Genomic DNA, 22,418 nt, shown 5'->3' on the forward strand with positions numbered 1-22,418 from the left:
ATCTGGCTATATATGACTTCATATATAGTTGTATATAATGCTATATCTAGTTATATGTAGGGTGCACTACTCATATATCATTATATCTGGCTTCACATACATTTATATACGATTAGATATGGTGCTATATCTGGTTGTATATAGCGCCAAATTAGTCACATTAATATATCTGGCTATATATGACTGCATATATAGTTGTATATAATGCTATATCTAGTTATATGTAGGGTGCATTACTCACCCAAGTAGAACAAATCAGTCATGAAAATATCAAAATGACATCATTCTGTAATCATTTTTTACGCGTCATCGTGACGTCAAAATGGCCCATTAGAAGCATCTAATCTTGACTAATCACTACTTCTCTTTGACTTTTATTTGATCTTTTCGTTCTATTTAAGAATATACTCGAAATATGTTATGAGAACTGAAGAAAATTATGACTGATCATGCAATTTGTAACAATATATACTGTTACATATATCGCGAGTCTCGTAAAACAGCATGTCATAAGTCAGTCATTTCAAACTGATTCTTGACGTTGACCATATGATGACATAAAATTCATCATTTTAATGTCACCTTGACGTTTCTGTGATTAACTTGTTCTACTTGGGCATATATCATTTTATCTGGCTTCACATACATTTATATACGATTAGATATGGTGCTATATCTGGTTGTATATAGCGCCAGATTAGTCATATTAATATATCTGGCAATATATGACTGCATATATAGTTGTATATAATACTATATCTAATTATATGTAGAGTGCACTACTCACATATTATTATATCTGGCTTCACATAAAATTATATACATTTATATACAAGTAGATATGGTGCTATATCTGGTTGTATGTGGGACCACTGATTGCACATGTGGCCATGTATAATTAGATATGACCCCATATAAAAACATATATAATTATATATAATTATATATATACCAGATATAATTATATATGATTATATCTAATCATTTTTTCCCGGGTAATGCTACATCTCAATATACAAATGAACGTATGGGTGGAATAACATTTCACTTAACTTGTTATTGTACCCATACTTTCAAATACATATTAGAGGTCGTTTAAAAAGTACGTAACGCCTTGAAGGGGGGAGGGGGCTGGGAAGCGTCCCAAGCTCGGTTATGTAAAAAGGTGTTGAAAAGTGTTACATGAGAAGGGAGAGGAGGTCACAAATTGCCGAAAAAAAGCGTTGCGTATTTTTTTTGAACGTCCCCTTATAAGAGCTGCATCTACTGACATTAACTTCCCACTTAGTAGTTTCAGTTCCATCGTTGCCTGCCAAAGCTTCTTAAGAAGCGGTGCCAGTAACATCACAAATATCAATAAGTGATCATAAATTCAAATCCATCTTTGTTCGTGAAGTCTCTCACACACAATGAAATCGTAGTCACATTATAACTAGCATTATAATTAGTAGAAACAATATTTTTAAAATATTCAGCGTATTATACATATAATGTTAATATGATAGTAATAATCAATATTTAGTTTTGAAATAGTAAACATTCCTTTTTGTATACAAGCGGTTCATATGCCTAAATATTTACAAAATTGCGCTTACAAATAATTCATTTTTTACGAAAAATTATCACGTAAGTACTAAGTAAAAATAATTAAGAAAATAGATTTAAATTTTTAATACCTTTCTTTACTTTTTTCTGGGGAATGTTACAAAATACATTCTACAAGCAGAGTATAAAGAGATTGTTAGTGACAATTAGTCACATTATCTACTGTTTTGTAACGTGCTTATGAAAGCGGTTAATAAATAAGTATTAAGTAAAAAAAAGCATGAAGTATTAAAGCAAGCAGAAGCATGTAACGTAAAAGACAGAGTACTCGAGCACAAACCTATGTACGGACAAGCGCAGTTTTTCGATCCTTATGTTTGATTTAATTAATTAAAAGCAACAGAAATAGATGAAACGACTCATAAATCAATAACAATAAAGAAAACTAAAAACTTCTCTTGTCCGAACATAGGTTCTTATCTGAGCACTAGGTCGTTTACCTTTGTGCTAATTAATTTATATAAAAAAGAACCTGTAACATAATAAATAATGCAATCTAGAACTGGGGATACGGTATAATCGTGCTCGATAACTTCATCAACCTCTCAATCTTCATTTCTTATAATGTCATCAATTTTGGTTTGTAATTTACATATGGCTGCAGCTGATGCTGACTTGGATTTTCCATAAATTTCCTTAATATCAGAAACGCTTATAACGTTTTCAACTATCTTTTCACTTACTGTGCAGTTGCCATATTTTGGTGGCCTAATTATACTGTAAACCGACAATAACTTATACAGTAGTAAAAATGTTGCACAGCTAGAATGCTCATTGGCCCCAGCAGCTCCTCGTATCGTGCCAAAAAATTTCTGTAAATATAACATTCCTCTCATTAAATAGTTACAATGATATAACTAGTATGGCCAAAAATTTTAATTTATGAAAAAGTTTTAAAATGTAAGAAATGGTAACATTCAAAGTACAGCCATGCTAAGAAATTAAATGTTTTTATTTTATTTTCACGTATATTTGTTTGCAAACCTCAAATTTTATTATACATATACCAAGTTTGTTATTAGTTAAAAGAAGAACATTTTTTAAAGTAAAATTAGTGCATTATTTTGTTAAAAATAATTTTTGTTTTCAAATACTTTTATATATTACTACACATCCACGCTATACTCGTATACGTAGAAATTATATTTAATTTCTGTTATATTTTATGACAATAGATACTTTAAAAACAAACCTCTAAGTTGTCCTGATTTACTTTGCCAGTCAATAAGTACTTAAAACCGTACTTTGTAATTAGATAATTGCATAAATCTAATGTCGATTTGATGGTTACTCGTAACCCATGCGCGGTTTCTTTACTAAGAAACTCATTGTCTGGAATAATACCATTTTGTGTATCTGTTTCCCATTGATTTAACCACTTCAAGGCGTCTTCCAATACCTTTTATTATAATAGAGTTATATGTGAGCGAATATAGTTATGTATGTAAATTGATTAAAGTGCGAATCTTTTTGGAAGGGAAGCGATGAATGATGAGTCTATGTTGACATTAATCTAACATCTTTTGACTCATCATTCATCGCGTCCCTTCCAAAAATATTCGACATAAGTACGTTAACATTATTCAAAATAAAGTACGAATCTACGTAAGACCATTTTTCGGCCTTCTTATAAACGATTTCTTTAAACACCTTAAAAGTATATCATAAACTTTGGTTACTACTTGTGTATTCAGAAAGCGGGTTTATGGTGACTAATGGATCATATGGGTCTTTTATTTAAAAATATTTTAAAAAAATTTATTTTGAATATAGTCAACCCTTTCTTAGCGAAAAAGCATGAATATTTATTTTATTTTGTTTTTCTTAAGTGACTCGTACTTTCGCTTTCCATAATTTTTTTTAATTTGATGTAATGAAAGAAAATACTGAATGTATCGTATAAAATAATTTTTAACTTATAAAATATTTTTTGTCTAAAAAAATTAAAATATTGTAGGAGTGTAAAAGAAGCCTTATCAAGATTCAACATTTTGTACCATTAAAATAGTAAAAATATGAACAGTAACCTTATAATCCTTTGATTCTGGGGTTAGTCCTTCATTTGGCTGCTTACGATTTAAAGCATCAAATAAATTGTTTATTCTCAAACAAAAGTCTACTGTCTCTTCACAACCTTGAAATTGCTCACTATTGTGTGCCAAGTAAAAACGTAATCCAACTGCGACAGAGTTGCTAAAAACCTTTGAATGTGACAAATATAAATGTAAAGTCAAATAATTAGAAAATAAAATTGTCTTAAAGAAACTTATTTAACAGAACACTTAATTAAAATATCAGTATTAAAGTTATATCAGCATTAAAGTTATATCAGTATTAAAGTTATTTATGTAATGAAGAAAATGGACAAAATGTCAGTTTTTAAAATTATTGTAATGCAAAGATAGACGTAAAAATATCTTACTTGAGTTGCAAATTGTACGCGCATTTTGGCTGTGTTGTCCAGTTCAACATGTCTCCTAGATATTTTTGGGCACACTCTAGCATTACCTGCCTGAGTATTATCTATATCATACAAACGAACTAAGTATTTCCATTGTACGTAATCATGTTTCGAATTAACCTTAAATATAAAAAAATATTTTGCATATAAAAAACATCACAGCATGTAACTTTGCACTTATATAGTATATAATTTGATTACGTACGCGTAAACGACCTTTATTGTACAGCCTATTTCGAATGCACTTTATTAAGTGCGGCGTATCCGAAAACATAAATATTTTTCTTTCTTCAAGTGGATTAGTGAACCAATTGTGCAAATTATCAATGCTACTATCAATACCAAGAGTTTTCCACATTCGTCTGTTTGTTGAAGCACCATCCCCAATCAGTCCATGTATTACAGCACCAGCATTTTCTATCAGACATATTGCTTTTAATACTATCTTCGCTAAGTCTTCACCCCCAACAGAATTTTTGGAAGCAAAGACTGCAATCGGCTGAGTACATTTCTCCGTTAAGGACTGAAATAGCAAGACGAGTCCATGTGTTGCCAAATCTTTAATGTCTGAACTTCGTGGTCCATCGTCTCCGAAATCAGTTAAGCCAGTATATGTTAATGTTTTTGAAGATACAGCAACAGATTTTCTCAGATTTATTTCATCTAGCACTAGAACACCGTGACGTTTTTGTTTATCTTTAGCTGCAAAAAATTTTTTGAGAATTTCGAAAAAATTTGTATCAAAGCCACATTTTGTGCCCATTAATGACATATAGTCTCGAACTGTTTTAGTGCACGGTAATGGAATTATATCGTTTCTTCGTAAGAACTCATAATAACCTTGCGATCTGATATTCATCAACATGCAAAGCATGATGAATTCATCCGTATAACGACGGCCTCTCGGATCTTTTTTTTTGCAGCGGAAATAATTTCGCTTATTACAATTTTTTGATTTTTGCAAATTTTTTCTAAATTATCGTCAGTCATGTTTGTAACTTTTTCCTGCTAATTCGCGATATGATTTGTTAGTAGATCGAGTTTTTTTTTCAAACGATGAGCTGTTAACCGCTGATTTCTCATTTTTTTTCGCATCGCTTTCAACTTTATCTTATCAAAATGGTTCGAAGATGCAGAAACACGCTTAATATTAGTTCCTTTTTTCATTCTTCTAATCTTTTGTAATAATGCGTTAGAATATTTCTTACAAGAACTGCACCTCTCACTATTTTTAGATAACATTTTGCAATCTGCGTGACGCCAATCTGCACCAGCACAGACTTTCAAAGAAGTGTTTCCAGGCACACATTCCAAACCGATGGACGTTATTCCTTTACAAACACGCATGTCTTTGAATTTTTGTAAAATGTCTGGTAACATTGATATGTTGTCTAAAACTCGCCGCAGTTTCGTTCCCGTAATATCAGCAGGTGTCATGTAAATTTCATATTTAATTTCTCGGGAAGATGCAGTTTGCAAGAGTATCATCTCCTGCTAAAAAAGAAATAAGGTATTTAATTATGCTTTCTAGTTACCTTTGTATTTAAACGTAGCATTATTTTCAATTACATTGTATAAAGTAGCATATAAATATAAATAATGTCTTATTTAAGATAGAATAAATCAAATACATAATATAAATCATTAATGCGAAAAAATTACTTATAAAATTTAATATAAAATTTTTTTAAGCACACAGTATTTTGTAAATTTAATAAACCATGAGATAAATTGGAAAATTGTAATCCTTTTCATTGGTTTTTTAGGCTTAGCAAATTCTAAGTTAAAAAAATTACAAGTATTAAGAAACTAATAGTGTACAATTGAATTCGTAAAATTTATATTTTACATCATACTTACGCTGAGCGTTAAAGTTAAATTTGACAGAATCAAACGTGATAGTCGTAAACGAACACGCAGAATTTGTGTGCATCGGAGCTTCAATATTGTCTTTTGTAACATTACTTTCTTCATAAGGTAACTCAATCTACATGGCTGACGAATCTACTACTATATAATCAATTAATTAGTAAGAGTACAAACACTAACATACTATCTGCTTTTATGAAAATTATCAAAAAAAGTTTATTAATATACGTACAATGACAATGTACATCTGAATCAGATAAACATTCATAATTGTTGGATAAAATTTGTTCATTATCTCCGAACTCATCCAGTGCTGTTAAAGAATGTAGAATCATTTTATTAGTATAAAGTCGATAATTAATTATTATTTAAATCATTTGAATCGTTTTCTAAAACAACATATCAATCACTTACATTGAGTAGCAACGTTGGTATCACAGTTTGAAGTTGTTGGTGTGTTAACCAATTCACATCCAACAGTTGCTCTTGAATGAGAAGAGGTTGAGGCTTAAACATAAATTATTTATAAATAGATATGATTTATAATTTGCATGATGTAAATTATTAATTACATTTTTATAAACTGTATGCAAACACTGAATACAAAAACATTAATAAAAATAAAATTAATACATTTAAACTTACGTTCTTGTAGCGCATATGAATAGTCAGTGTAATTTTTTACACGAACTTCAACAACTTTTTGAGGGCTTCTTGACCTTGACGGAGACTGCTCAAATATCGTTGGTACAGCTCCTTGCTGCAAGCGTGCACGTTTAAACGGAACCTGATAAGTTAACATTTTTTAAAGAACAACTTTTTTGAAGTAAATATTTTTCATAAACAAATCATTTACCAGTTTATAAGTTAACTTTATATGAAGAACAACATAAAGTATTTCAGAAAAAATTTTCCAAAAAGATATATGTATAACAGTATATAATAAAGATTATTTAGTTTACATATATTGAATATATTTTAACAATTTACCTGAGCAATAATTTTTCCACTATTATCGTATTTTATAAATTCTTTAAGTATAAAATGTTCTTCAAAGTGCTTCTCACACACACGTTGAGTTGATCGCAAAGATTCTACTCCAGGAATCGATGCTATCCATTTTGCCCGAAGATTCTCATCCGTTGGCACTTGAAATGTTGAGCGTTTTCCGGTAGAATATTTATTTGTGACACAACTCGGTACAACACAGCCTGACGGCATTTTAACAAAATTTCTTCGTATATACACGACTTCTTCTTCTTCTTCTTCTTAGTTGTGGGTTTGCTAGGCCCAAATAACTGCGGATCGGTCACCCCTGCGGGGTCAATCTTACGACCGTGGCCGCTCGTGTATGTTATTTATACCGTTAGTAATAGCAATATGTCTCCTCTGGGAACAGGAAACCTGCTTGTTATTTCAATTTTAATGAATAAAAATTTTATATTGTATAATAACTATAAACAAAGTACTACAAAGAAAATTAGATTATACAAACAAAATAAAAGATATAGATAATAAAGAGGAGTTTCCACCATCATCAATAATAAAAATAAAAATATTAATTTATTTAATAAATGAAATTAGAAGTATATATAAAACTATTTATACAAATTAAAGGTTCCCTTCTTTAGGTTAACATTTGTCCACATTTGTCTTCCAAAAAACAAAAACATCATCCAGTGAATCAATCCCAAAAATCCAAAATTAATATTAATGCAAAAACTCCTCATTACAAACCTTATTTTAGTTAAAAATATTACTATTAATATCAATATTGAGAGAATTTAAGAATTTAAAAAGAGTAGAAATTTGTTGATTTAATTTAATATTATTATCAGTATTGACTCTATAAATCTTTTTCAAGATAGAGGTAACACAAACTCCGGATTTAGCTTCAAAGATAATTGTTAATTGATTATTTTTAGTATTAATAAAACGACCATTCATAAGCGACTTTCTTAGTTTTATTGGTTTTAATGAAAAGATGCCAATTCCACACTAAAAATATTTCTCCCTATTCTCTTAAAATTATATAAGTGATCATACTGATTAATCAAAATCTTAATCAAGCTCATAGGGTGGATGTAAAGAATATAAAGAATCAAACAATTAACACTAATAGAAAAGAACAAATAAATTGACATAAATTAACATAAATTGACATAAATTGACATAATACAGTTTTGTTTAAATGCCACAAGATTAAGATATTTTCAAAATTATATATCCGTACATATGCTTAACAATAATCGATATTCCTAGAACACATAAAAGAAATATGTAAAACACAAATTACCACACATAATATGGTAGTCACAGTCCTCACATAAATATGAATAACACAAATATAATCAAAAGAATAACAGTAATAATATTGCTAAGTAACCAAAAGAAAATAGTGCAAGCGCAAAGCAGTAGAAAAACTTACAGCGTATAAAGCAAAACAAATCGATCTCTCAAGGAGAACTTAAGATATATGATGAGGCAAACCATAAATGTTTGTATTTCTCCGTAAATTCAAATTCCGGCTGGTGAACTCAGACATCCAGTTGTTAAAGTCATGAAAATCAAGATAATCTCTTCGAGAATTTTCCATACAATATTCCACGTGTAGACAAATATTATGTATATCTGTAGTAGATATATATTCTTCTTATTCCGTATCCGTCAAACTAATAATGTTCAACGGTCTAATACTAGTTTACGCGAGCGTTATTCCTGTAACGCCACAAAGACTATGCGTAAATTCTCAAATGGCAGAACAAATGCGTAATTTTAGGATTCGGCAGGAGAAAAAATAACGGCTGGACTCAAATGTAAAGAGAAAGCTTCGGAGAAAGCTGTGGCTGTTAAATCACTTAGCCTCAACAAAGCTTTCCGAAATATTAATCTTCTCGATATCAATAAACACTTTATAAACTTAATACTGATTATACAATGTTACTTACGTCAATGTAGCCACAGACAGAAACGATGTTCACTAATTCACTTCGTCGAAACTTTCCTCACTGTCACTGTCACAGTGTCAACTGTGTTTTACCATACGATCGCAGCGCTCCGCGGCTAGCGGACGATGTGTGAAGCACAGGTCGTTACATTAAGAGGCATACCCCCACCACGGGAGTTTCGCGACCTGTGTATACGACCGTGCTGTATTCTAAACCAATATCTTTCGTTGCAGCCAAATATCTCAATACTCTCTTAGCTTGTAACCAATGTGCTCTACCTGGATTGGAGCTAAATTGTGACAATTTTGTTACCGCATACAATATATCTGGCCGTGTCGCCAACGCTAAGTACATTAGCGATCCAACTAATTGTTTGTACGGTACACCTTTCATTTCATCTCTTTCAACATCACTATGTGGACTGTCACATTTTGATTACTTTACTCCTAGGTCGATTGGCGTTTTACATGTCTTACAATCATCCATTCCATATTCGCTTAACAACTTATTTAAATATAACGTTTGCGATAGTCTTACTTTATTCTCTCCGTGCTCGATAGTTATACCTAATAAGTATGACGCTCTACCTAAATCTCTTATTTCGTATTCTAACATAAGTAATGACTTAACTTTGTTTATCTTGTCAATTGATCGAGCAAATAATATAATATCATCTACGTATAATGTAAGAATTAGATCATTACCATAAATATAAACACAGCTGTTTGCTGTTATGTTGGCCGTTCCCGAAAATGTCAGGATTCGCGCGCGGTCGCGACGGCCACAACGTAGTGCTTGGCGTAGTCGCGAGCGGGCGCGACAAGTACCGATAAGGTGTGCGAGAACCGCGAATCGGAGCCGATGCTCCGGTTCCTCCCCCGAATCCGGTGCTCCGACCAGAAGCAATCCGGAGCTAGTAATAAACGGACGTATTATTGAGTATCCTGCGAATTATTCTTTTGTGAACCTACACAACAGCCTCCTACACAACAGCTTTTAATCTTTTAAATTCGTTTTTAATAAGAAATTCATCAATCTTGTCATTCCAATTACGTCCTGACTGTTTTAAACCGTATATTAGTCTTAAAAGTTTTGCTACTTTTATATCGCGATCTTCATGTCCGGGTGGCAATTTCATATAAAATTCTTCCTTAAGGTTTCCGTAAAGATATGCACATTTTACATCTAAATGATGGATTTTCCAATTATGCAACGTTGACATGGCTATCAGCAATCTAATCAATGAAATATTAGCAACGGGTGCATATGATTGTGAATAATCTATATCTTTCTTTTGCGAAAACCCCTGTGCAACTAATCTAGCTTTGTATCTTACTATTTTACCCGTTGAATCTGTCTTAACTCTATAGACCCATTTACTTCCAATACAATTAACGTTTTCCGGTTTGCTTACTATTTTCCATGTATTCCTATCATTTAAACTTTTTAACTCTTCATTCATTGCTGTCTCCCACTCATCCGATTGTGGTGACATCATCGCTTCTTCATACGTTGTAGGTTCAATTATTTCTGCTAAATTTAATTCTATGTTTTTAGGTTTGCCTGCACGACCCCATGGATTTCTAACTACTTTTCTCGGTCTACCTACACTACGTTTCCCCTCTGATACAGTTTTCTGCGAAGGTCCCGTATCATCGTTTACATCTTTTTCCTGCGTTTCGATAGTTACTGATTCGTCGTCTTCCACTGATTCATCATCGTCTACAGTATCTACTTCATCTATGTTATCAGTATTGGAAAACGGAGTTTCAAGTATCTTTTTACTATAAATGTACTCATACCCGCAGACATCTTCGACAAACTCTACATGCTTTGTTTGTATTACATCGCACTTAATCGGATCCCATAATCTATACCCTTTCGTTTGACTAGAGTATCCAACAAGTATGCATTCTCTTCCTCTAGAGTCGAGTTTGTGCCTACCTTGTTTAGTAATATGCGCATAAGCTAAACAACCGTAAACTTTTAAGTGTCTTACACTTGGTTTATTCCCCGTCCAAATCATTTCTGGAATGTCATTGATAGACGAATGTATGACTCTATTTTTAATGTAGCACGCAGTTACGACTGCTTCACCCCAATATCTTTCAGGTAATTCAGCATTTTTAAGCATTGCTCGTACTAGATCTAACAATGTCCTATTAATTCGTTCTGCAATACCGTTCATTTGAGGTGTATATGTTACGGACAAAGTCCGCATGGTGTGCAGTGTTGGCATTGCCCGGGCAATGTCAGCATTGCACAACGCGACTGGGCAAAGTAGTTTATTAGCGGACATTGCCCGGTTTGATGTGGGCAAAGTTAACACTGCCCATCCAGCGATGGCAATGTCAGCAACGATTATCACATTGCGGACTTTGCTCGGTTCCAAGTGGGCAATGTCGACAATGCTAAATCTCCGTGGGCTACTTTTTTGGTTTAGTTTTTGTTTAGTTTTGTTTAGTTTAGTGACGCGCTTTAAACAGTTAAATACTGTTAAAGCGCGTCATCTAACCTATGCGGATTAGTGACGCGCTTTAAACAGTTAAATACTGTTAAAGCGCGTCATCTAACCTATGTAGATTAGTGACGCGCTTTAAACAGTTAAATACTTTTAAAGCGCGTCATCTAACCTATGTAGATTAGTGACGCGCTTTAAACAGTTAAATACTGTTAAAGTGTGTCATCTAACCTATGTAGGTAGTATTTAACTGTTTAAAGCGCGTCACTAAACTAAACAAAACTAAACAAAAGCTAAACAAAAAAAAGTGTATGTGTGAACTATTTCGACATATATATTAGTCATTTATGCCTTTCAATACTCAAAATAGCTGCTATATTTTCCAAACTTTTTTTGTTAATAACTTTTTAACGAATAACGAGCGCGGGCTGAAACCTTCTAAAGGTCACTCAGGAGGGTGACCTGGACAACATACTAAAATATCAAGGTCATCCAAGGTGATTTCCCCATCTATACAATTACCCTATATTCTAATAAATACTGTTAAATTTGCACCTAATAATTTTATTACATAAATATCTGTCCCAAAAATTGAAAAACCTAGACTACTACGGACTCCGCGGGCAATGTCGACAATGCTAAATCTCCATGGACTAAGCTGCACTAAATAGACGGACATTTAACGCAGCTTAGCCCACGGAGATTTAGCATTGTCGATATTGCCCACTTGGAATCGAGCAAAGTCCGCAATGTGATAATCGTTGCTGACATTGCCATCGCTGGATGGGCAGTGTTAACTTTGCCCACATCAAACCGGGCAATGTCCGCTAATAAACTACTTTGCCCAGTCGCGTTGTGCAATGCTGACATTGCCCGGGCAATGCCGACACTGCACACCATGCGGACTTTGCCCGTAACATATATACGTTCGTTCGTTTATGTTTTATTCCCATTTCATCAAATATCCGTTTAAGAGTTTTATTGCAGTATTCTAACCCATTCTCACTTCTAAATCTTTTAACCTTTCTATCCGTTTCTCTTTCTACTCTAACTATATATTTTCGGACGTATTCAACTAGGGGAGACCGGGGCTAAACCGCCAACGGGGTTGAACCGCCAAATCAAATATCTCGGAACCTGTATATTGTGCGAACTCGCTATTAACATTGTAAACGCTGCTTATGGTACCCATGTGACCAACGGAGTTTCGGCAGGTTACCTGCCGTGTTATGATTTTTACGAGGGCAAACGTGTTTTCGGAAGGTGAAAGTGAAATTTTCTGCGCGTGGAAATATTGTAATATCTGCAATAATGTTTGCTCTCCAAATCTCGAGGTACGTGATTATAAAGAGTAATGCATGCTGAACACGAATCCAGTGTAGTTTTTTCATTAACGTTGATGTCTAATATTTCGTGGGCGATCAAACCTGAAACTTATGTTTGGGGCTTATCCGCCAGTAAGCACCCGGGGTTGGTCCGCCAGTCTCGTCACTGTGGCGCGCCGGGCGCACGACTTCAGCTCACGGCGATTTCAGGTTAGGTTTCTCTCGAGCGTGATTCTGTCTTCCCTTGCACGTGCGTCAGTTTGTGTAGGAGGGAAATGGTACGCACGTATCGTCGCAAAACGGGTGTTTTGGCCGACCGAAAAGATGGCGGACCGTTGTTTTCGAGATCGCTCACGCTCACGGCACGTCGGCGAGGTACGGCGAGGCACAGCACGGCTCTGAGATCCCGCGATTTCCGCGCGAGAGTTGACATGCCGCGCGCGCTGTAGATCGTCCCGACTCCCGGCCGCGGTAAATCGTCGTTGTTGGTCGTTGTGTCAGTGACAGTCGCGCGTGCGACCGCATCGTCTAGCGTTCGCCGCATCGTCTCGGCGTCATTGTCGCCGCCGTTGTAGTGATGGTGGTGTCAGTGGTGGTCATCGTCGTCGTCGTCGTCGTCGTCGTCGTGGTGGTCGTGGCCGTTGTCGTCGTGGTGGTCGTGGCCGTCGTCGTCGTGGTGGTCGTGGCCGTCGTCGTCGTGGTGGTCATGGCCGTCGTCGTCGTCGTCGTCGTCGGCGCGTCGAGGAATCGGCGCGAGGAAGCCGTCGAGTCGGTAAAATGGTCGCGCTCCACCGCGAGCTTTTATAACCCCCCTGTCGCTATTTATCGCTCCCCCGCGAGAAACGCGGCTTGGTTAGGTTGCTCGAGGGTCCGCGCTGATCCTATGGCACCGGAACGCCGTCACGCGTATTCCCCGTGGTTGCCCGCGTTGACAATGTGACGTGCCGTTGGGGAGTTTACGATTTGGTTAACCTCTGTATTCACGTGCCTAAATTGTTTTATGGAATAGGTAAAACAATTATTTTTTAATAATGTTTTGCATAAAAATTTTAAATAAATTTTTATATTTTTCTCTTAAAAAACAATTATTAAAATGTATCCTATCATTTTTCAGGATTAGATGTACGTATATGTATTGAAAATGCAGTGTGGCGGATTAGCCCCGGGGGGGTGGCGGTTCAACCCCGGCATTTTTGAGATTTCAATTTTTCCACCGTTGTCGTTTTTGCTCTATACCGGTTAAACAAAGCAACATAGATAAAAATTTCCTATATAAATTTTGTAGCTAAAGGTTCACTCTTTACAGTGGTATACCACATTTAACTAAAATTATTTATTTTCTTGTTAAAAATCGGCACCAAAAAAAAACTGGCGGTTTAGCCCCGGTCTCCCCTACTTCATCTTTACTTCGTAGACAATATACTGTTACTTTTCTAAAATAATCATCAGTAAATGTTAAGATGTATTTTGCTCCACCAATTGACTTTATCGGCATAGGGCCGCACAAATCGGAGTGAATTAACTCTAATACATTCTTCGTTTGTCTACAACCTAATCCTTTACATGGCGCTTTCGTTGATTTGCTAACGCTACAACTATTGCAGTGTGTATCAACTATGTTTACATTATCTAAGCCTCTAACTAAATCCTTTTTCGACATTTCTTGAATAGTCTTCACGTTTACATGACAAAATCTTTTGTGCCATTTTTTGCTATCAGTTAACTTATCAGTATACATGACGTGTGTTTCTTCTTGTTCTAGCTTATTTCTATTTTTCATGACTTTCGCTTTAACAATATATAAAGCTTCCCCCACTATTGCTCTATTTTCTTTATTTTGAATTTTAAGTTTTCCGTTGTCTATCAAAAGTCTTTTGTGTTTCTTCTCTATTTGCGAAACTGACAATAGATTGCGTCTTATATTAGGAACGTGATATACATTAATTTGTACTAAAGTCATCTTCATGTTAAATTTCCATGACCGATAATTCGCACCGTTTAGTTTATCGATGCGATCCACAAATTGGGATGACGAGGCCCTTTCTTCTGTATCTATATGCATATACGCTTTCCCTTTATCTCACAACCAGATCGAGATTTGCTGACTTTGAGAACCTTCCACAAGTTAGGTTATATGTTCCCTTGTCTCGATCAACTCTGTCCCTTTTACGAATATGAGCCATTTACCTTTTCGCTGGGCCCATAACCTTGTTGGCAGAGAGCGCAATATGCCCTTTTGTGTGCAGGAACGATGTGGGAAAGGAAATAATTTCTAGTCGCCTTTTGCTTATACGAACTCGTCTATTACGTAGCGATACAGATTGCTTTCTAACGGAAGAAGGATCCACCTATCGCGACAGTACATCGATAATCGCGACATCCATATCCTAATCGATATCCTTCACCTACACTCTCGATTCTATTGTGGTATGCACCAATAGCAGGGTGCATCAAATACCTATCAAATAGTATACCAAATTAGGTTGTTCTAATTTGAAAACTGTAGATTTGCATAGCGCACAAACATACATACATTCATTTATATATATATATATATATATATATATATATATATATATATATATATATATATATAGAGAGAGAGAGAGAGAGAGAGAGAGAGAGAGAGAGAGAGAGAGAGAAATAACACTTTTACGGGGTTACACCACTGTAGAAGTCTAAAATAAAGCGTTTTTTTGCGATTTTTTTTTGGATGGAAGGAAAAGTAAGAGGATAATAATATTCAAGGATGTAATTAATCATGTTTTTAAGTATTAAAAAAAAAATATTTATTCAATAATAGTACAAAATGGCGACGCTGCAGCCATTCTCGCGAGACATGTTTAATTTGACGCGCTCTGCGGCACGCAGTATAACTGACGCAAATTTGAATATAGAAAAAAACAAAAAATTTTCTCTTAATCTACATAAGTATAGCTAGAGAAATACGTAGGGGATTTTGAAAATATTAATTTTTGTGTGATTGGCGAGCATTTGAAGTAAACAGTTCAATTTTTGACAAAAAAAAGTGGCAATCATTTGTTAATAAATAATGTTAGAATCAACTTATCGAAAATCCCGTACGTATTTCTCTTCGGAATGTTATTTTAAAGATATGGTCAAAATTTGGAGTGAATAGAATGAAAATTGTTGGACTTATGCTGCGTGCCGTTTTAAAAAATCGTGTTTCGAGAAAAACTCCTTTAAAGTTTTGAGATGTGTTATGGACGGGAAAAAATGAAAAATTTGACTGTTTAAAAATTTTTACCATTAATCTGCTATCCCTGGACCATAAAGCTGCCCTTCCCTGCTTAAATATTCCTCCTCATTTTCTTTCCTCGTCGATTTTATGCTGGTGCGTGCCTGTTTTGCCGCATCTGTCAAAGACTGCTCGGCGTGCTTGATCCGCATAGCATCGGCTTCAAGGCAAAAATTGTATGCTTGGAGGCCAACATCCATCTCCAAAACTTTCATAATTCGCAGAATGTTAGTCAAACCGTCGTTAAAATTACACACAGCAATATCAGTCGCTACTTGCAATACTTTTTTGCCACTTGAGTAGGACTTTCGTTTCAAAATGCTTCAACTGAACACAAACTCTTTCTAACGACCTCTGTTAGTGTATTAGAGAAGTTAGAAATCAAAAGGAAAGTCATTAGGCTGTACCCTTCCAGCAGGTATCTACGTACCGCAGGTGGTCGTTTTGGAGCAGTCCGACGTGCTTGGGAAAGAGCTCGGAATTTCAAAGAAAAAAATTTTGTACAGGTACAAAACTTTTTTCCCTTTATTCTAGAAGGTTCAAAGCATCTTTTAAGCCAATAAAAAAAAATCGATTTTTTTGAAAATTCTACAGTGGTGTAACCCCTTAATTTAATTTTTCATTTTTTAATGGTACTAATAAAACTGTTTTCAGAATACCGCAAAAGTCCGTCAAAAGTCCACTTTTAGAATCATGTGCGTGTAAAAGGCAGTGTTCCGTAATTTTCTCGCGATCGCGGATCAATACCGTACCGGTAACGCCATCCGTCAGTCGCCCTCCAAACGAAGGGATTTCGCGCCGCTCCCCCCGTCAACCCTTACCGCGAAGTTTCTCGCGATGCGTATCGATCCTGTCATGCCGTGATCGCATGATCCCGGAAACGCAGGTGATTGGTCGATACGCGTCGCACAAACGAAAGCTCCCAAAACACGAGAGTTCGCGTTCAGTAGTCAAAATTACTTCGGTTCACGAGGTCGTATACCGCCGTGCTTCCGTTAACGTTTACTCCGGTTCACGCGGTCTTAAATATACCGTCGTGCATCCGAGTTTACTGCTCTGTCAGAGCACCGCTAATTATCGCGCCGTTCGTGCGTGCTGCAATTCGCTCTCGTCTCCGCGAGCAGTGAACATTCGCGTATAAGTCACCCTGCGTGCCTCGCCATTGTGCGCTCGATCATCGTGATCGATTCGACTAGTTGTGAACATTCTCGCGTCTTGTGTTACGAACAAGTGCGACTGCTGTATAACGCCTCAAGTGCGTTCATCAAGTGCAAGCTACATTGCGCGTCTTAATTGCCATCGCCTCCGCGCTCGACGAACACTTTCGTGTCACGTGACCAGCGCTCATCGAATCACGTGCGCGCCGAGTGTCGTGCTCAAATGAGAGTGCGTCAACCATCATTTGTACTAAACTGACTATTAAACAATACTTGTGCATTCCTCCAAAATCAAGTGTCTCTTTCTAACCGCACGTCGGATCCCTGTCGACCCGGCATCTTACGCCAATTGGCGAACCGGAGTTACGCCCGGAAACCATAAAATTCGCCAACAGTAGAATTATTTGTTTAATTCGGTTAAACAACAAAAGTGGCAATTAATCGTTCTAAAAGAAAAATTTTGGAAAATTAAATTAATGTATTAAATTATAATTGACCGGAATAAACGACTAAATGGCTAATCACTTTAATCATTAATCAAATAATATTAATCACTCTAACGAATTAACCGATTAATCAATTTTAACCAGTGCATTTGTTTTTAACTAATTAAACGGTTAATCGAATTAATTAGTTTTCATGAGCTCTAATAGGTAGAGCAGATTCGATTAAATAGAAAAGTCTGTAGGGGAGAGCGGGGCAATTCGTGACAATACGAAAAATTTCCCGCGCGGATAACTTCTATGCATTTGCTGGTAGAAACCTGTATTACAGACCATAGATGGGTCTAATGGTCCTCTATATTAGAACAAAATTCGGTGTGCGTATTTACTATGTTTCGTTGTCAGTGGCGGAAAAAGTGTTTACCTCGTGTAAAAGTAAATTTTTGAATCCACGGATATTTTGTATTCAATACGAAGCAATTGCTTTCAGATTTGAAACGGTAAGTTCTACTTGTTCACCTGGCATTTACACACACATGTGTAACGCAGGTTGCATGCATTTATTTCTTGTCTGGGTTTTTCGGACCACGAAAAATATAAAGTGACGCTGGGGCATTTCGTGACATGACCGCCTGGGGTAATTTGTGACACATTGCGTGAACAATCCTGGGAAAACGATGACGATATATGACATCCCTTCGATCGTCACCGATTCTTTGCCTTTAGCCACAACAAGTACAAACATCAGGGCCGGATTCAAAGCAGCAGGAATCTTTCCTTTCAATCCTGAAGTTTTTGGTGAAATCGATTTTTTACCCGGTCAAGTCACTAATCGAGCATGGAATGGAGATGACCAACCACAGCCAGGTACCTCAACTGAAAATGATGTGTCAAGAGCCTCAAACAATTTCTTCGATCGTTTCCAAAAGCGGGCAAAAGGAAAGTCACGACAAGAGGACGAAAACGAAAGAGAAGTGCAATTTTGACTGACGCTAATGAACTCGATGCACTTGTTGACGAAAATGACGAAAGAGTACAAAATAAAAAAAAGAATATAAGGATCAAGCCCCCCAAAAAACAGCCAGCTTGCAGAGGACGTGGACGCCCGAGAAAGGTCGTTACTCGCAATTCGGAAGACGACGAAAGCAAAGCCTAACGATTTTTTGCCCTTCCTATTTCATTTAATGTACAATTTGATTAATAAAAACCTTTTTTGAGTGAGTAAGTTTACGTTTTGATATAAATCATGAAAATAGGACGAATTCGGATATTGAAACCCGTTGAAAGAAGAATTGTCACGAATTGCCCCGTGCCTTGTCACGATTTACCCCGGTATTGGGGCAATTCGTGACACGAGACAGAGTGAGGCATTTCGTGTTCTACTTTAAAAGTAATGTGATGAAAAGACACAAATAAATATTTTTTGAAAACTAGAAGGTTGCACGATGAAAAAACCGGCTAAAACGTATTTTTATCTCAAATACTTACCTCAGAAAAAATTCAAAACCAAAAGATGTCACGATTTGCCCCGGTCTCCCCTACTATTTTGCGAATTTTTCAATAATAATTATAAATAAAAAGTTAATTATTAAAAATCCACAAGTTAGCGCAATTCAGTGACAAAAGACAGCTCAGCGGTCATTGATAGTTGCTAGGCGCGTGCTCCTCCCAGTGCCTCGCCGCGAAATCGCCCAAATGCATGCTCATTTGCAGGTCTTTATTAATCAATTTCTTATTAATTAATTATTGAAAAACTCGCAAAACGATACAAGACTCAGTTTAATTCAGTTTAACGACACATATTAGCAATTTTTTTTACCCGATAAATTTTAATTCCTTTTACCTCCCATTACACAAATATCAAATATGTCATAAAAACAGGTATTTATTTAAAAAAACGAAGGTGACCTCAAGAACGCGAAGAGGTCATGAGTACAAAAGAAGATTTTACTTGCATTTTATTGCAAACTAAAAACTATACAAATTTTCCTTATTGATGATATTCTCTGTGACTGCATGACACATTTGCCCAAACATTTATGCGTGCGTGCGTACATGCGTGCGTGCATGTAAGATGTATATTAAATATAGATCAATTTTTGTCGTTAGCACAATTATATAAGTACTAAATCATTAATAGGTATAACGAGTCAATTCAATTATCAAGTAGTTTCAATTTCTGTCTTGTATCTTTTTATGCATTTTCAAAAAGCTTTATCTTAATTGTGTCATTTGTGTTGTCGTATCGTTGTAAATAATAAAACATATCAAATTATCAGATTTTAGTTAAAAATTAAATATTTGTATAGGTTACGTTAGGCTCGTGTCATACATTATAATCAATAAATGTTTTATCAATAATATAAGTAACTACACATACTCCAAATTAATTGCTATATAAAAGATAATTTTTAGATGTCTTTTAGTAAAGTCTTAAAAACATCTTAAAAAAGATGTATTTGAAATGTTTTTTGGACACGCATGTTAGGGGGAGCAATTGCATTCTCAGCATATTATTAAGAATAAGCAATAGGTAATAATATGTAAATATAATAACAATTTACTTTGTTATAATATTATCTCAATATAAACTTGTATTCATATTTGAAAGTATTACTTGTATATGTTTATAGATGCTTTGTTTGCAAATTATTATATATAAAACTATAAGCAATCTTAGCACCCTATTCTTGATCAATTAAATTTTTAATAATGAAAATGTTAGTATCTTGTTTACAGTTCTTTGTAATAACTATAATGATGTTTATAATTTAAATTATAAAAAGAAAAAATATATATTATTTTTTTTAAATATTGTTTATAAAGGAGGGGTGTCAATAAAGCCGTTTTTTGGACCACGTCAGAATCGCTCCAAACTGTGGTATTTTCTTCCTACCGATGTAGCTCACAACCTCCTAGAACCGTTTGCTGTCCGAGCAATTAGAGCCTGAGAACGGGCAACTTGAAATCTCAAAAATCAATGGAGTTTTTCACATGGTGGTAGTGCCGGTCTCATTTCAGCATGTCATTGTTGGAAGGGAGGGAGGGAGGGAAGGTGGGAGGGAGGGAAGGTGGGAGGTAGAGGGGGAAGGAAGGGAGGGGGAGGGAGGGAGAGGGAGGGGAGAGTGGGAGAGGGGAGAGAGAGAGGAAGGGAGGGAGGGAGAGAGAGGGAGGGTTCGCTCCAAACTGTGGTATTTTCTTCCTACCGATGTAGCTCACAACCTCCTAGAACCGTTTGCTGTCCGAGCGTTTGACGAGCAAAAAAAAAGGGGAAATGCCGCCCCTCTCGCCCATTCAAAAAGGGAACTTTCTTTTAGCTTTACCCAGAGCTAACGACGTGGACGTAGAAAGTTTTTGTAGCTCCTTTTTTGTTTTTGTTGTTTTTATATATTTTTTGTTTTTTAATATATTTTTTGTTTTTTTATATATTTTTTGTTTTTTTATATATTTTTCGTTTTTTATATCTATATATATATTTTTGTTTTTTTATATATTTTTGTTTTTTTATATATTTTTCGTTTTTTATATCCATATATATATTTTTGTTTTTTTATATATTTTTTGTTAATAACACCGTTATTTTTAATAACAGTATTTTTTTAGCCGTATTTTTAATTATCGTTTATTTTTAATACCGTTACAATACTCTTCGAATTCACAATGAAGAAGTGAACAGTCAGTAATTGAGAAATTGGGAGTAGGCGTCGGAGAATCTTCAATTAGATTGGTCGCCATCTCCACCTGACTCATTGTCAGACCAGTCTGAAATGTTCTCAGCTGCATCTTGGATATATTGTGCGTAGGATTGGGATGGTCGTTCTTGAAGTCTTTCAGAGTGTCTTGAATACCCCAAATACCAAAGGACGGATGCCACATGTGCACAACAACCAACGGTTCTAGCACCGACCTTGCATTGACAGTACCAGGATATGATGGGATTGATTCCTTGACTATATTCAATCCACAGGTTATACACCTTCGATGATGTGTGGCGCGACTGTATCTGAAGACGTAAGATATTCCTCTCTTGCCTATGGACGAACAGTTGATACATCCCATCTCCAGCTGTGTGCTCCTCTGCATACGATTGCGCTTGCTTCAATTGATATGAGCCAATGGTCAGATGAGCCAACTCGTGTAAGGTCAATTGAGGGAAATTAGGGAGTGAATCCGCAACTACGGGTTGCCACATCACCCTTTTCCTGGACCAACCTTCTCTTTCAACTCTTTCCTGGAGGAGGTTCGGCATTTGCGATAGACGCAACATACGCTCGGCAATGGTTGTATCATTTGGATCATCACTGATCCTCGGTGGTCTGAAAGCATTGCAAAGAGCGGATACAATGCGCACGTAATCTCCCACATACGGTACTTGAGAATTTGGGAATACATGATCTAGTGCTTTTCACTTCTTGAGGAGACCGTTAACCGCCTCTATCACCTAGCGTATTTTAGTCACGAGGCGTGATTCATTGGCCTCAGATGTAGTATGTTGCGAACCTTCTCGGAGGAAATGGGGCATTTTAGTTATGAGACCTAGATCTTGCAGCATTTCGAGGCAATCTCTGAAACCACGGTCCACCACGAAAACATCGTTAGGTTGCAACCAAGATCGGAGCCTACTCGCGTCAAATCGCATTATGCTGGTCAAAATGTTTGCATCATTATTTTTACCATCCGCGAAGTAAGGTCCGAAAACTTCTCAGATGTATCCTGTTAAACTTACGAGAATCATGGGTTTCACTAGCGGACGTCCTTTGTGGAGTGAGAAAGTTCGTCTCTGGAACTTGTAATTAGAACTTTTCTCTATATACATATACGTACCGTCGGCTACAAGGATACAGACATCCTCTCCACCCGCGAAGAGCGTTTTAGCCATGGTTCTCGTAT

At 35.8% G+C, this 22,418-nt stretch overlaps 2 long non-coding RNA genes and 1 pseudogene across 5 annotated transcripts in view; 1 reads left to right on the top strand and 2 right to left on the bottom strand.

The window, feature by feature from the left end:
* Positions 1-20,920, top strand: part of LOC139785654 (uncharacterized) — a 38,521-nt gene extending 17,601 nt beyond the window's left edge. The window contains exon 3 of one of the 3 annotated variants that reach the window (XR_011722031.1): positions 16,344-20,920. This is a non-coding gene — a long non-coding RNA (uncharacterized lncRNA). Of the gene's footprint in view, positions 1-10,440; positions 10,465-16,343 lie in introns of those variants that run through there. The other 2 variants (XR_011722034.1, XR_011722035.1) reach the window with 2 other exon arrangements.
* On the bottom strand, positions 2,150-4,151 carry LOC139785659 (uncharacterized). 2 transcript variants are annotated; one of them, XR_011722039.1, is made up of 4 exons: positions 4,028-4,151; positions 3,633-3,806; positions 2,798-3,004; positions 2,150-2,417 (listed from the first exon to the last, which is right to left on the bottom strand). It is a non-coding gene; the product is annotated as an uncharacterized lncRNA (long non-coding RNA). The 2 variants fall into 2 exon arrangements; XR_011722038.1 differs by lacking the exon at positions 2,150-2,417 and having other exon boundaries at positions 2,671-3,004.
* Positions 4,182-5,632, bottom strand: LOC139785653 (uncharacterized; annotated as a pseudogene).
* Positions 20,921-22,418: the final 1,498 nt, after the last annotated feature.

The sequence above is a fragment of the Temnothorax nylanderi genome, unplaced genomic scaffold, assembly GCF_030848795.1.
Source record: "Temnothorax nylanderi isolate EJ_2023f unplaced genomic scaffold, tnyl_v1.0 TNYL_tig0855_pilon, whole genome shotgun sequence".
Classification (NCBI taxonomy): Eukaryota; Metazoa; Arthropoda; class Insecta; order Hymenoptera; family Formicidae; genus Temnothorax; species Temnothorax nylanderi.